Below are 19,198 nucleotides of genomic sequence, written 5' to 3' on the forward strand. Positions count from 1 at the left end.
ATAATATGGGGATATTCCATCTATAGATGTGACTGCGGTATAATATGGGGATATAACATCTATAGATGTGACTGCGGTATAATATGGGGATATTCCATCTATAGAGGTGACTGCGGTATAATTTGGAGATATTACATCTATAGAGGTGACTGCGGTATAATATGGGGATATTCCATCTATAGAGGTGACTGCGGTATAATATGGGGATATTACATCTATAGATGTGACTGCGGTATAATATGGGGATATTACAGCTATAGATGTGACTGCGGTATAATATGGGGATATTACATCTATAGATGTGACTGCGGTATAATATGGGGATATTACATCTATAGATGTGACTGCGGTATAATATGGGGATATTCCATCTATAGAGGTGACTGCGGTATAATATGGGGATATTACATCTATAGATGTGACTGCGGTATAATATAGGGATATTACATCTATAGATGTGACTGCGGTATAATATGGGGATATTCCATCTATAGATGTGACTGCGGTATAATATGGAGATATTACATCTATAGATGTGACTGCGGTATAATATGGGGATATTCCATCTATAGAGGTGACTGCGGTATAATATGGGGATATTCCATCTATAGAGGTGACTGCGGTATAATATGGGGATATTCCATCTATAGATGTGACTGCGGTATAATATGGGGATATTCCATCTATAGATGTGACTGCGGTATAATATGGGGATATTACATCTATAGATGTGACTGCGGTATAATATGGGGATATTACATCTATAGATGTGACTGCGGTGTAATATGGGGATATTACATCTATAGATGTGACTGCGGTATAATATGGGGATATTCCATCTATAGATGTGACTGCGGTATAATATGGGGATATTCCATCTATAGAGGTGACTGCGGTATAATATGGGGATATTACATCTATAGAGGTGACTGCGGTATAATATGGGGATATTACATCTATAGAGGTGACTGCGGTATAATATGGAGATATTACAGCTATAGATGTGACTGCGGTATAATATGGGGATATTACATCTATAGATGTGACTGCGGTATAATATGGGGATATTACATCTATAGATGTGACTGCGGTATAATATGGGGATATTCCATCTATAGAGGTGACTGCGGTTTAATATGGGGATATTACATCTATAGAGGTGACTGCGGTATAATATGGAGATATTACAGCTATAGATGTGACTGCGGTATAATATGGGGATATTACATCTATAGATGTGACTGCGGTATAATATGGGGATATTACAGCTATAGATGTGACTGCGGTATAATATGGAGATATTACATCTATAGAGGTGACTGCGGTATAATATGGAGATATTACATCTATAGATGTGACTGCGGTATAATATGGAGATATTACATCTATATATGTGACTGCGGTATAATATGGGGATATTACATCTATAGATGTGACTTCGGTATAATATGGGGATATTACATCTATAGATGTGACTGCGGTATAATATGGGGATATTACATCTATAGAGGTGACTGCGGTATAATATGGAGATATTACATCTATAGATGTGACTGCGGTATAATATGGGGATATTACATCTATAGAGGTGACTGCGGTATAATATGGAGATATTACATCTATAGATGTGACTGCGGTATAATATGGAGATATTACATCTATAGATGTGACTTCGGTATAATATGGGGATATTACATCTATAGATGTGACTTCGGTATAATATGGGGATATTACATCTATAGATGTGACTGCGGTATAATATGGGGATATTACATCTATAGAGGTGACTGCGGTATAATATGGAGATATTACATCTATAGATGTGACTGCGGTATAATATGGGGATATTACATCTATAGATGTGACTGCGGTATAATATGGGGATATTACATCTATAGATGTCACCTGCGGTATAATATGGGGATATTACATCTATAGATGTGACTGCGGTATAATATGGGGATATTCCATCTATAGATGTGACTGCGGTATAATATGGGGATATAACATCTATAGATGTGACTGCGGTATAATATGGGGATATTCCATCTATAGAGGTGACTGCGGTATAATTTGGAGATATTACATCTATAGAGGTGACTGCGGTATAATATGGGGATATTCCATCTATAGAGGTGACTGCGGTATAATATGGGGATATTACATCTATAGATGTGACTGCGGTATAATATGGGGATATTACAGCTATAGATGTGACTGCGGTATAATATGGGGATATTACATCTATAGATGTGACTGCGGTATAATATGGGGATATTACATCTATAGATGTGACTGCGGTATAATATGGGGATATTCCATCTATAGAGGTGACTGCGGTATAATATGGGGATATTACATCTATAGATGTGACTGCGGTATAATATAGGGATATTACATCTATAGATGTGACTGCGGTATAATATGGGGATATTCCATCTATAGATGTGACTGCGGTATAATATGGAGATATTACATCTATAGATGTGACTGCGGTATAATATGGGGATATTCCATCTATAGAGGTGACTGCGGTATAATATGGGGATATTCCATCTATAGAGGTGACTGCGGTATAATATGGGGATATTCCATCTATAGATGTGACTGCGGTATAATATGGGGATATTCCATCTATAGATGTGACTGCGGTATAATATGGGGATATTACATCTATAGATGTGACTGCGGTATAATATGGGGATATTACATCTATAGATGTGACTGCGGTGTAATATGGGGATATTACATCTATAGATGTGACTGCGGTATAATATGGGGATATTCCATCTATAGATGTGACTGCGGTATAATATGGGGATATTCCATCTATAGAGGTGACTGCGGTATAATATGGGGATATTACATCTATAGAGGTGACTGCGGTATAATATGGGGATATTACATCTATAGAGGTGACTGCGGTATAATATGGAGATATTACAGCTATAGATGTGACTGCGGTATAATATGGGGATATTACATCTATAGATGTGACTGCGGTATAATATGGGGATATTACATCTATAGATGTGACTTCGGTATAATATAGGGATATTACATCTATAGATGTGACTGCGGTATAATATGGGGATATTACATCTATAGATGTGACTGCGGTATAATATGGGGATATTACATCTATAGATGTGACTGCGGTATAATATGGGGATATTACATCTATAGAGGTGACTGCTATATAATATGGGGATATTCCATCTATAGAGGTGACTTCGGTATAATATGGGGATATTACATCTATAGATGTGACTGCGGTATAATATGGAGATATTACAGCTATAGATGTGACTGCGGTATAATATGGGGATATTACATCTATAGATGTGACTGCGGTATAATATGGGGATATTACATCTATAGATGTGACTGCGGTATAATATGGAGATATTACAGCTATAGATGTGACTTCGGTATAATATGGGGATATTACATCTATAGATGTGACTGCGGTATAATATGGAGATATTACAGCTATAGATGTCACCTGCGGTATAATATGGGGATATTACATCTATATATGTGACTGCGGTATAATATGGGGATATTACAGCTATAGATGTGACTGCGGTATAATATGGAGATATTACAGCTATAGATGTGACTTCGGTATAATATGGGGATATTACATCTATAGATGTGACTGCGGTATAATATGGAGATATTACATCTATAGATGTCACCTGCGGTATATTATGGGGATATTACATCTATAGATGTGACTGCGGTATAATATGGGGATATTACATCTATAGATGTGGCTGCGATATAATATGGGGATATTACATCTATAGATGTGACTGCGGTATAATATGGGGATATTACATCTATAAATGTGGCTGCGGTATAATATGGGGATATTACATCTATAGATGTGACTGCGGTATAATATGGGGATATTACATCTATAGATGTGGCTGCGGTATAATATGGGGATATTACATCTATAGATGTGACTGCGGTATAATATGGAGATATTACATCTATAGATGTGACTGCGGTATAATATGGAGATATTCCATCTATAGATGTGACTGCGGTATAATATGGAGATATTACATCTATAGATGTGGCTGCGGTATAATATGGGAATATTACATCTATAGATGTGACTGCGGTATAATATGGAGATATTACATCTATAGATGTGACTGCGGTATAATATGGAGATATTACATCTATAGATGTGACTGCGGTATAATATGGAGATATTACAGCTATAGATGTGACTTCGGTATAATATGGGGATATTACATCTATAGATGTGACTGCGGTATAATATGGGGATATTACATCTATAGAGGTGACTGCGGTATAATATGGGGATATTACAGCTATAGAGGTGACTGCGGTATAATATGGGGATATTACAGCTATAGATGTGACTGCGGTATAATATGGAGATATTACAGCTATAGATGTGACTTCGGTATAATATGGGGATATTACATCTATAGATGTGACTGCGGTATAATATGGGGATATTACATCTATAGAGGTGACTGCGGTATAATATGGGGATATTCCATCTATAGATGTGACTGCTCTATAATATGGGGATATTACAGCTATAGAGGTGACTGCGGTATAATATGGGGATATTCCATCTATAGAGGTGACTGCGGTATAATATGGGGATATTCCATCTATAGAGGTGACTGCGGTATAATATGGGGATATTCCATCTATAGAGGTGACTGCGGTATAATATGGGGATATTCCATCTATAGATGTGACTGCGGTATAATATGGGGATATTACATCTATAGATGTGACTGCGGTATAATATGGGGATATTACATCTATAGATGTGACTGCGGTGTAATATGGGGATATTACATCTATAGATGTGACTGCGGTATAATATGGGGATATTCCATCTATAGATGTGACTGCGGTATAATATGGGGATATTACATCTATAGATGTGACTGCGGTGTAATATGGGGATATTACATCTATAGATGTGACTGCGGTATAATATGGGGATATTACATCTATAGATGTGACTGCGGTGTAATATGGGGATATTACATCTATAGATGTGACTGCGGTATAATATGGGGATATTACATCTATAGATGTGACTGCGGTATAATATGGGGATATTCCATCTATAGAGGTGACTGCGGTATAATATGGGGATATTACATCTATAGAGGTGACTGCGGTATAATATGGGGATATTACATCTATAGAGGTGACTGCGGTATAATATGGAGATATTACAGCTATAGATGTGACTGCGGTATAATATGGGGATATTACATCTATAGATGTGACTGCGGTATAATATGGGGATATTACATCTATAGATGTGACTTCGGTATAATATAGGGATATTACATCTATAGATGTGACTGCGGTATAATATGGGGATATTACATCTATAGATGTGACTGCGGTATAATATGGGGATATTACATCTATAGATGTGACTGCGGTATAATATGGGGATATTACATCTATAGAGGTGACTGCTATATAATATGGGGATATTCCATCTATAGAGGTGACTTCGGTATAATATGGGGATATTACATCTATAGATGTGACTGCGGTATAATATGGAGATATTACAGCTATAGATGTGACTGCGGTATAATATGGGGATATTACATCTATAGATGTGACTGCGGTATAATATGGGGATATTACATCTATAGATGTGACTGCGGTATAATATGGAGATATTACAGCTATAGATGTGACTTCGGTATAATATGGGGATATTACATCTATAGATGTGACTGCGGTATAATATGGAGATATTACAGCTATAGATGTCACCTGCGGTATAATATGGGGATATTACATCTATATATGTGACTGCGGTATAATATGGGGATATTACAGCTATAGATGTGACTGCGGTATAATATGGAGATATTACAGCTATAGATGTGACTTCGGTATAATATGGGGATATTACATCTATAGATGTGACTGCGGTATAATATGGAGATATTACATCTATAGATGTCACCTGCGGTATATTATGGGGATATTACATCTATAGATGTGACTGCGGTATAATATGGGGATATTACATCTATAGATGTGGCTGCGATATAATATGGGGATATTACATCTATAGATGTGACTGCGGTATAATATGGGGATATTACATCTATAGATGTGGCTGCGGTATAATATGGGGATATTACATCTATAGATGTGACTGCGGTATAATATGGGGATATTACATCTATAGATGTGGCTGCGGTATAATATGGGGATATTACATCTATAGATATGACTGCGGTATAATATGGAGATATTACATCTATAGATGTGACTGCGGTATAATATGGAGATATTACATCTATAGATGTGACTGCGGTATAATATGGAGATATTACATCTATAGATGTGACTGCGGTATAATATGGAGATATTCCATCTATAGATGTGACTTCGGTATAATATGGAGATATTCCATCTATAGATGTGACTGCGGTATAATATGGAGATATTACATCTATAGATGTGGCTGCGGTATAATATGGGAATATTACATCTATAGATGTGACTGCGGTATAATATGGAGATATTACATCTATAGATGTGACTGCGGTATAATATGGAGATATTACATCTATAGATGTGACTGCGGTATAATATGGAGATATTACAGCTATAGATGTGACTTCGGTATAATATGGGGATATTACATCTATAGATGTGACTGCGGTATAATATGGGGATATTACATCTATAGAGGTGACTGCGGTATAATATGGGGATATTACAGCTATAGAGGTGACTGCGGTATAATATGGGGATATTACAGCTATAGATGTGACTGCGGTATAATATGGAGATATTACAGCTATAGATGTGACTGCGGTATAATATGGGGATATTACATCTATAGATGTGACTGCGGTATAATATGGGGATATTACATCTATAGATGTGACTGCGGTATAATATGGAGATATTACAGCTATAGATGTGACTTCGGTATAATATGGGGATATTACATCTATAGATGTGACTGCGGTATAATATGGAGATATTACAGCTATAGATGTCACCTGCGGTATAATATGGGGATATTACATCTATATATGTGACTGCGGTATAATATGGGGATATTACAGCTATAGATGTGACTGCGGTATAATATGGAGATATTACAGCTATAGATGTGACTTCGGTATAATATGGGGATATTACATCTATAGATGTGACTGCGGTATAATATGGAGATATTACATCTATAGATGTCACCTGCGGTATATTATGGGGATATTACATCTATAGATGTGACTGCGGTATAATATGGGGATATTACATCTATAGATGTGGCTGCGATATAATATGGGGATATTACATCTATAGATGTGACTGCGGTATAATATGGGGATATTACATCTATAGATGTGGCTGCGGTATAATATGGGGATATTACATCTATAGATGTGACTGCGGTATAATATGGGGATATTACATCTATAGATGTGGCTGCGGTATAATATGGGGATATTACATTTATAGATATGACTGCGGTATAATATGGAGATATTACATCTATAGATGTGACTGCGGTATAATATGGAGATATTACATCTATAGATGTGACTGCGGTATAATATGGAGATATTACATCTATAGATGTGACTGCGGTATAATATGGAGATATTCCATCTATAGATGTGACTTCGGTATAATATGGAGATATTCCATCTATAGATGTGACTGCGGTATAATATGGAGATATTACATCTATAGATGTGGCTGCGGTATAATATGGGAATATTACATCTATAGATGTGACTGCGGTATAATATGGAGATATTACATCTATAGATGTGACTGCGGTATAATATGGAGATATTACATCTATAGATGTGACTGCGGTATAATATGGAGATATTACAGCTATAGATGTGACTTCGGTATAATATGGGGATATTACATCTATAGATGTGACTGCGGTATAATATGGGGATATTACATCTATAGAGGTGACTGCGGTATAATATGGGGATATTACAGCTATAGAGGTGACTGCGGTATAATATGGGGATATTACAGCTATAGATGTGACTGCGGTATAATATGGAGATATTACAGCTATAGATGTGACTTCGGTATAATATGGGGATATTACATCTATAGATGTGACTGCGGTATAATATGGGGATATTACATCTATAGAGGTGACTGCGGTATAATATGGGGATATTCCATCTATAGAGGTGACTGCTCTATAATATGGGGATATTACAGCTATAGAGGTGACTGCGGTATAATATGGGGATATTACAGCTATAGAGGTGACTGCGGTATAATATGGGGATATTACAGCTATAGATGTGACTGCGGTATAATATGGGGATATTACAGCTATAGATGTGACTGCGGTATAATATGGGGATATTACAGCTATAGATGTGACTGCGGTATAATATGGGGACATTACAGCAATAGATGTGACTGCGGTATAATATGGGGATATTACAGCTATAGATGTGACTGCGGAATAATATGGGGATATTACAGCTATAGATGTGACTGCGGTATAATATGGGGATATTACAGCTATAGATGTGACTGCGGTATAATATGGGGATATTCCATCTATAGATGCGACTGCTGTATAATATGGGGATATTCCATCTATAGATGTGACTGCTATATAATATGGGGATATTACATCTATAGAGGTGACTGCGGTATAATATGGGGACATTTCAGCTATAGATGTGACTGCGGTATAATATGGGGACATTCCAGCTATAGATGTGACTGCGGTATAATATGGGGATATTACAGCTATAGATGTGACTGCGGTATAATATGGGGACATTCCAGCTATAGATGTGACTGCGGTATAATATGGGGATATTCCATCTATAGATGTGACTGCGGTATAATATGGGGATATTACATCTATAGATGTGACTGCGGTATAATATGGGGATATTACATCTACACTGTGTTCCAAATTATTATGCAAATAATATTTTCTCAGATTTTCCCAAATTCCCTATATGAATTGCAGTCATTGTAATTTTCCAGTCAAATAACTATTCGAGTACAATTGAAAGGTTTTTGTATAATCTGCCTATGATAACAGGATATTTAAAAAAAAAAAAAAAAAAAAACTCAAACTGCACTCAAAATGCATGTTCCAAATTATTATGCACAGCAGAGTTTTCAACCTTTTCATTTTAATAAAGAACAAAAAAATGGTGATTTGTGAAATTATAAGCATTAGCAGGTTATTACACACTGAAATCAAACAGTTTTCAACTCAAAACTTTATTCTAGGTGATGTTACATTTGCACATAGGACCGCTTGTTCGAAAGGAGCTTCTGAACTCTCTCGTCCATTGAATTTGTCAGGTTTTGGATGGTTTCTGCTTCAATTGTTTTGCATGAGGACAGAATACCCTCCCAGAGCTGTTGTTAGATGTGAACTGCCTCCCGCCATCATAGACACTCCTTTTGATGATGCTCCAGAGGTTCTCAATGGGGTTGAGGTCAGAGGAGCATGGGGGCCACACCATAAGTTTGTCCCCTTTTATGCCCATAGCAGCCAGAGATGCAGATGTGTTATGTGCAGCATGAGACGGGGCATTATCATGCATGAAAATGATCTCGATGGTCCAGATGGATGGAGTGGAGGATGGCTGGTTGATGGACACCCCATGCAAACACGGCTACGGCGCTAACAAGGAGGAGGTGGAGTAATGTTTTGGGCTGGAATCATGGGGAGAGAGATTGTCGGCCCTTTTAGGATCCCTGAAGGGGTAAAGATGAACTCCATAATGTATGTTGAGTTTCTCAAACAGCACTTCCTTCCATGGTTCAAGAAGAAGAACCGTGTATTCCGCAGCAAGATCATTTTCATGCATGATAATGCCCCGTCTCATGCTGCACATAACACATCTGCATCTCTGGCTGCTATGGGCATAAAAGGGGACAAACTTATGGTGTGGCCCCCATGCTCCCCTGACCTCAACCCCATTGAGAACCTCTGGAGCATCATCAAAAGGAGTGTCTATGATGGCGGGAGGCAGTTCACATCTAACAACAGCTCTGGGAGGGTATTCTGTCCTCATGCAAAACAATTGAAGCAGAAACCATCCAAAACCTGACAAATTCAATGGACGAGAGAGTTCAGAAGCTCCTTTCGAACAAGCGGTCCTATGTGCAAATGTAACATCACCTAGAATAAAGTTTTGAGTTGAAAACTGTTTGATTTCAGTGTGTAATAACCTGCTAATGCTTATAATTTCACAAATCACCATTTTTTTGTTCTTTATTAAAATGAAAAGGTTGAAAACTCTGCTGTGCATAATAATTTGGAACATGCATTTTGAGTGCAGTTTGAGTTTTTTTTTTTTTTTTTTTTAAATCTCCTGTTATCATAGGCAGATTATACAAAAACCTTTCAATTGTACTCGAATAGTTATTTGACTGGAAAATTACAATGACTGCAATTCATATAGGGAATTTGGGAAAATCTGAGAAAATATTATTTGCATAATAATTTGGAACACAGTGTATACATGTGACTGCGGTATAATATGGGGATATTACATCTATAGATGTGACTGCGGTATAATATGGAGATATTACATCTATAGATGTGACTGCGGTATAATATGGGGATATTACATCTATAGATGTGACTGCGGTATAATATGGGGATATTACATCTATAGATGTGACTGCGGTATAATATGGGGATATTACATCTATAGATGTGACTGCGGTATAATATGGGGATATTACATCTATAGATGTGACTGCGGTATAATATGGGGATATTACATCTATAGATGTGACTGCGGTATAATATGGGGATATTACATCTATAGATGTGACTGCGGTATAATATGGGGATATTACAGCTATAGATGTGACTGCGGTATAACATGGGGATATTACAGCTATAGATGTGGCTGCGGTATAATATGGGGATATTACAGCTATAGATGTGACTGCGGTATAATATGGAGATATTACAGCTATAGATGTGACTGCGGTATAATATGGGGATATTACATCTATAGATGCGGCTGCGGTATAATATGGGGATATTACATCTATAGATGTGACTGCGGTATAATATGGGGATATTACATCTATAGATGTCACCTGCGGTATAATATGGGGATATTACAGCTATAGATGTGACTGCGGTATAATATGGGGATATTACAGCTATAGAATTGACTGCGGTATAATATGGGGATATTACAGCTATAGATGTGACTGCGGTATAATATGGGGATATTACATCTATAGATGTGACTACGGTATAATATGGAGATATTACATCTATAGATGTCACCTGCTGTATAATATGGAGATATTACATCTATAGATGTCACCTGCAGTGTAATATGGAGATATTACATCTATAGATGTCACCTGCAGTGTAATATGGGGATATTACAGCTATAGATGTCACCTGTGGTGTAATATGGGGATATTACAGCTATAGATGTGACTGCGGTGTAATATGGAGATATTACAGCTATAGATGTGACTGCGGTGTAATATGGAGATATTACATCTATAGATGTCACCTGCTGTATAATATGGAGATATTACATCTATAGATGTCACCTGCCGTGTAATATGGAGATATTACATCTATAGATGTCACCTGCCGTGTAATATGGGGATATTACAGCTATAGATGTGACTGCGGTATAATATGGGGATATTACATCTATAGATGTGACTGCGGTATAATATGGGGATATTACATCTATAGATGTGGCTGCGGTATAATATGGGGATATTACAGCTATAGATGTGACTGCGGTATAATATGGGGATATTACATCTATAGATGTGACTGCGGTATAATATGGGGATATTACATCTATAGATGTGACTGCGGTATAATATGGGGATATTACATCTATAGATGTGACTGCGGTATAATATGGGGACATTCCAGCTATAGATGTGACTGCGGTATAATATGGGGACATTCCAGCTATAGATGTGACTGCGGTATAATATGGGGATATTACAGCTATAGATGTGACTGCGGTATAATATGGGGACATTCCAGCTATAGATGTGACTGCGGTATAATATGGGGACATTCCAGCTATAGATGTGACTGCGGTATAATATGGGGACATTCCAGCTATAGATGTGACTGCGGTATAATATGGGGACATTACAGCTATAGATGTGACTGCGGTATAATATGGGGATATTCCATCTATAGATGTGACTGCGGTATAATATGGGGATATTCCATCTATAGATGTGACTGCGGTATAATATGGGGATATTCCATCTATAGATGTGACTGCGGTATAATATGGGGATATTCCATCTATAGATGTGACTGCGGTATAATATGGGGATATTCCATCTATAGATGTGACTGCGGTATAATATGGGGATATTACAGCTATAGATGTGACTGAGGTATAATATGGGGATATTACATCTATAGAGGTGACTGCGGTATAATATGGGGATATTACATCTATAGAGGTGACTGCGGTATAATATGGAGATATTACATCTATAGAGGTGACTGCGGTATAATATGGAGATATTACATCTATAGATGTGACTTCGGTATAATATGGGGATATTACATCTATAGATGTGACTGCGGTATAATATGGGGATATTACATCTATAGATGTGACTTCGGTATAATATGGGGATATTACATCTATAGATGTGACTTCGGTATAATATGGGGATATTACATCTATAGATGTGACTGCGGTATAATATGGAGATATTACATCTATAGATGTGACTGCGGTATAATATGGGGATATTACATCTATAGATGTGACTGCGGTATAATATGGAGATATTACATCTATAGATGTGACTGCGGTATAATATGGGGATATTACATCTATAGATGTGACTGCGGTATAATATGGGGATATTACATCTATAGATGTGACTTCGGTATAATATGGGGATATTACATCTATAGATGTGACTTCGGTATAATATGGGGATATTACATCTATAGATGTGACTGCGGTATAATATGGGGATATTACATCTATAGATGTGACTGTGGTATAATATGGAGATATTACACCTATAGATGTGACTGTGGTATAATATGGAGATATTACACCTATAGATGTGACTGCGGTATAATATGGGGATATTACATCTATAGATGTGACTGTGGTATAATATGGAGATATTACATCTATAGATGTGACTTCGGTATAATATGGGGATATTACATCTATAGATGTGACTACGGTATAATATGGAGATATTACATCTATAGATGTCACCTGCTGTATAATATGGAGATATTACATCTATAGATGTCACCTGCTGTATAATATGGAGATATTACATCTATAGATGTCACCTGCAGTGTAATATGGAGATATTACATCTATAGATGTCACCTGCAGTGTAATATGGAGATATTACAGCTATAGATGTGACTTCGGTATAATATGGGGATATTACATCTATAGATGTGACTGCGGTATAATATGGAGATATTACAGCTATAGATGTCACCTGCGGTATAATATGGGGATATTACATCTATATATGTGACTGCGGTATAATATGGGGATATTACAGCTATAGATGTGACTGCGGTATAATATGGAGATATTACAGCTATAGATGTGACTTCGGTATAATATGGGGATATTACATCTATAGATGTGACTGCGGTATAATATGGAGATATTACATCTATAGATGTCACCTGCGGTATATTATGGGGATATTACATCTATAGATGTGACTGCGGTATAATATGGGGATATTACATCTATAGATGTGGCTGCGATATAATATGGGGATATTACATCTATAGATGTGACTGCGGTATAATATGGGGATATTACATCTATAAATGTGGCTGCGGTATAATATGGGGATATTACATCTATAGATGTGACTGCGGTATAATATGGGGATATTACATCTATAGATGTGGCTGCGGTATAATATGGGGATATTACATCTATAGATGTGACTGCGGTATAATATGGAGATATTACATCTATAGATGTGACTGCGGTATAATATGGAGATATTACATCTATAGATGTGACTGCGGTATAATATGGAGATATTACATCTATAGATGTGACTGCGGTATAATATGGAGATATTCCATCTATAGATGTGACTTCGGTATAATATGGAGATATTCCATCTATAGATGTGACTGCGGTATAATATGGAGATATTACATCTATAGATGTGGCTGCGGTATAATATGGGAATATTACATCTATAGATGTGACTGCGGTATAATATGGAGATATTACATCTATAGATGTGACTGCGGTATAATATGGAGATATTACATCTATAGATGTGACTGCGGTATAATATGGAGATATTACAGCTATAGATGTGACTTCGGTATAATATGGGGATATTACATCTATAGATGTGACTGCGGTATAATATGGGGATATTACATCTATAGAGGTGACTGCGGTATAATATGGATATATTACAGCTATAGAGGTGACTGCGGTATAATATGGGGATATTACAGCTATAGATGTGACTGCGGTATAATATGGAGATATTACAGCTATAGATGTGACTTCGGTATAATATGGGGATATTACATCTATAGATGTGACTGCGGTATAATATGGGGATATTACATCTATAGAGGTGACTGCGGTATAATATGGGGATATTCCATCTATAGATGTGACTGCTCTATAATATGGGGATATTACAGCTATAGAGGTGACTGCGGTATAATATGGGGATATTCCATCTATAGAGGTGACTGCGGTATAATATGGGGATATTCCATCTATAGAGGTGACTGCGGTATAATATGGGGATATTCCATCTATAGAGGTGACTGCGGTATAATATGGGGATATTCCATCTATAGATGTGACTGCGGTATAATATGGGGATATTACATCTATAGATGTGACTGCGGTATAATATGGGGATATTACATCTATAGATGTGACTGCGGTGTAATATGGGGATATTACATCTATAGATGTGACTGCGGTATAATATGGGGATATTCCATCTATAGATGTGACTGCGGTATAATATGGGGATATTACATCTATAGATGTGACTGCGGTGTAATATGGGAATATTACATCTATAGATGTGACTGCGGTATAATATGGGGATATTACATCTATAGATGTGACTGCGGTGTAATATGGGGATATTACATCTATAGATGTGACTGCGGTATAATATGGGGATATTACATCTATAGATGTGACTGCGGTATAATATGGGGATATTCCATCTATAGAGGTGACTGCGGTATAATATGGGGATATTACATCTATAGAGGTGACTGCGGTATAATATGGGGATATTACATCTATAGAGGTGACTGCGGTATAATATGGAGATATTACAGCTATAGATGTGACTGCGGTATAATATGGGGATATTACATCTATAGATGTGACTGCGGTATAATATGGGGATATTACATCTATAGATGTGACTTCGGTATAATATAGGGATATTACATCTATAGATGTGACTGCGGTATAATATGGGGATATTACATCTATAGATGTGACTGCGGTATAATATGGGGATATTACATCTATAGATGTGACTGCGGTATAATATGGGGATATTACATCTATAGAGGTGACTGCTATATAATATGGGGATATTCCATCTATAGAGGTGACTTCGGTATAATATGGGGATATTACATCTATAGATGTGACTGCGGTATAATATGGAGATATTACAGCTATAGATGTGACTGCGGTATAATATGGGGATATTACATCTATAGATGTGACTGCGGTATAATATGGGGATATTACATCTATAGATGTGACTGCGGTATAATATGGAGATATTACAGCTATAGATGTGACTTCGGTATAATATGGGGATATTACATCTATAGATGTGACTGCGGTATAATATGGAGATATTACAGCTATAGATGTCACCTGCGGTATAATATGGGGATATTACATCTATATATGTGACTGCGGTATAATATGGGGATATTACAGCTATAGATGTGACTGCGGTATAATATGGAGATATTACAGCTATAGATGTGACTTCGGTATAATATGGGGATATTACATCTATAGATGTGACTGCGGTATAATATGGAGATATTACATCTATAGATGTCACCTGCGGTATATTATGGGGATATTACATCTATAGATGTGACTGCGGTATAATATGGGGATATTACATCTATAGATGTGGCTGCGATATAATATGGGGATATTACATCTATAGATGTGACTGCGGTATAATATGGGGATATTACATCTATAGATGTGGCTGCGGTATAATATGGGGATATTACATCTATAGATGTGACTGCGGTATAATATGGGGATATTACATCTATAGATGTGGCTGCGGTATAATATGGGGATATTACATCTATAGATATGACTGCGGTATAATATGGAGATATTACATCTATAGATGTGACTGCGGTATAATATGGAGATATTACATCTATAGATGTGACTGCGGTATAATATGGAGATATTACATCTATAGATGTGACTGCGGTATAATATGGAGATATTCCATCTATAGATGTGACTTCGGTATAATATGGAGATATTCCATCTATAGATGTGACTGCGGTATAATATGGAGATATTACATCTATAGATGTGGCTGCGGTATAATATGGGAATATTACATCTATAGATGTGACTGCGGTATAATATGGAGATATTACATCTATAGATGTGACTGCGGTATAATATGGAGATATTACATCTATAGATGTGACTGCGGTATAATATGGAGATATTACAGCTATAGATGTGACTTCGGTATAATATGGGGATATTACATCTATAGATGTGACTGCGGTATAATATGGGGATATTACATCTATAGAGGTGACTGCGGTATAATATGGGGATATTACAGCTATAGAGGTGACTGCGGTATAATATGGGGATATTACAGCTATAGATGTGACTGCGGTATAATATGGAGATATTACAGCTATAGATGTGACTTCGGTATAATATGGGGATATTACATCTATAGATGTGACTGCGGTATAATATGGGGATATTACATCTATAGAGGTGACTGCGGTATAATATGGGGATATTCCATCTATAGATGTGACTGCTCTATAATATGGGGATATTACAGCTATAGAGGTGACTGCGGTATAATATGGGGATATTACAGCTATAGAGGTGACTGCGGTATAATATGGGGATATTACAGCTATAGATGTGACTGCGGTATAATATGGGGATATTACAGCTATAGATGTGACTGCGGTATAATATGGGGATATTACAGCTATAGATGTGACTGCGGTATAATATGGGGATATTACAGCTATAGATGTGACTGCGGTATAATATGGGGACATTACAGCAATAGATGTGACTGCGGTATAATATGGGGATATTACAGCTATAGATGTGACTGCGGAATAATATGGGGATATTACAGCTATAGATGTGACTGCGGTATAATATGGGGATATTACAGCTATAGATGTGACTGCGGTATAATATGGGGATATTCCATCTATAGATGCGACTGCTGTATAATATGGGGATATTCCATCTATAGATGTGACTGCTATATAATATGGGGATATTACATCTATAGAGGTGACTGCGGTATAATATGGGGACATTTCAGCTATAGATGTGACTGCGGTATAATATGGGGACATTCCAGCTATAGATGTGACTGCGGTATAATATGGGGATATTACAGCTATAGATGTGACTGCGGTATAATATGGGGACATTCCAGCTATAGATGTGACTGCGGTATAATATGGGGATATTCCATCTATAGATGTGACTGCGGTATAATATGGGGATATTACATCTATAGATGTGACTGCGGTATAATATGGGGATATTACATCTACACTGTGTTCCAAATTATTATGCAAATAATATTTTCTCAGATTTTCCCAAATTCCCTATATGAATTGCAGTCATTGTAATTTTCCAGTCAAATAACTATTCGAGTACAATTGAAAGGTTTTTGTATAATCTGCCTATGATAACAGGATATTTAAAAAAAAAAAAAAAAAAAAACTCAAACTGCACTCAAAATGCATGTTCCAAATTATTATGCACAGCAGAGTTTTCAACCTTTTCATTTTAATAAAGAACAAAAAAATGGTGATTTGTGAAATTATAAGCATTAGCAGGTTATTACACACTGAAATCAAACAGTTTTCAACTCAAAACTTTATTCTAGGTGATGTTACATTTGCACATAGGACCGCTTGTTCGAAAGGAGCTTCTGAACTCTCTCGTCCATTGAATTTGTCAGGTTTTGGATGGTTTCTGCTTCAATTGTTTTGCATGAGGACAGAATACCCTCCCAGAGCTGTTGCTTAGATGTGAACTGCCTCCCGCCATCATAGACACTCCTTTTGATGATGCTCCAGAGGTTCTCAATGGGGTTGAGGTCAGAGGAGCATGGGGGCCACACCATAAGTTTGTCCCCTTTTATGCCCATAGCAGCCAGAGATGCAGATGTGTTATGTGCAGCATGAGACGGGGCATTATCATGCATGAAAATGATCTCGATGGTCCAGATGGATGGAGTGGAGGATGGCTGGTTGATGGACACCCCATGCAAACACGGCTACGGCGCTAACAAGGAGGAGGTGGAGTAATGTTTTGGGCTGGAATCATGGGGAGAGAGATTGTCGGCCCTTTTAGGATCCCTGAAGGGGTAAAGATGAACTCCATAATGTATGTTGAGTTTCTCAAACAGCACTTCCTTCCATGGTTCAAGAAGAAGAACCGTGTATTCCGCAGCAAGATCATTTTCATGCATGATAATGCCCCGTCTCATGCTGCACATAACACATCTGCATCTCTGGCTGCTATGGGCATAAAAGGGGACAAACTTATGGTGTGGCCCCCATGCTCCCCTGACCTCAACCCCATTGAGAACCTCTGGAGCATCATCAAAAGGAGTGTCTATGATGGCGGGAGGCAGTTCACATCTAACAACAGCTCTGGGAGGGTATTCTGTCCTCATGCAAAACAATTGAAGCAGAAACCATCCAAAACCTGACAAATTCAATGGACGAGAGAGTTCAGAAGCTCCTTTCGAACAAGCGGTCCTATGTGCAAATGTAACATCACCTAGAATAAAGTTTTGAGTTGAAAACTGTTTGATTTCAGTGTGTAATAACCTGCTAATGCTTATAATT

General features: G+C 37.1%; 1 protein-coding gene across 7 annotated transcripts in view; it reads left to right on the forward strand.

Annotated features, from left to right (window-relative positions):
- CIPC (CLOCK interacting pacemaker) overlaps nucleotides 1-19,198 on the forward strand; it is a 214,089-nt gene that overhangs the window by 144,077 nt on the left and 50,814 nt on the right. The window lies entirely within an intron of this gene.

The sequence above is a fragment of the Phyllobates terribilis genome, unplaced genomic scaffold (assembly GCF_046119375.1).
Source record: "Phyllobates terribilis strain yellow unplaced genomic scaffold, ASM4611937v1 Scaffold_7__3_contigs__length_470593459, whole genome shotgun sequence".
NCBI lineage: Eukaryota > Metazoa > Chordata > Amphibia > Anura > Dendrobatidae > Phyllobates > Phyllobates terribilis.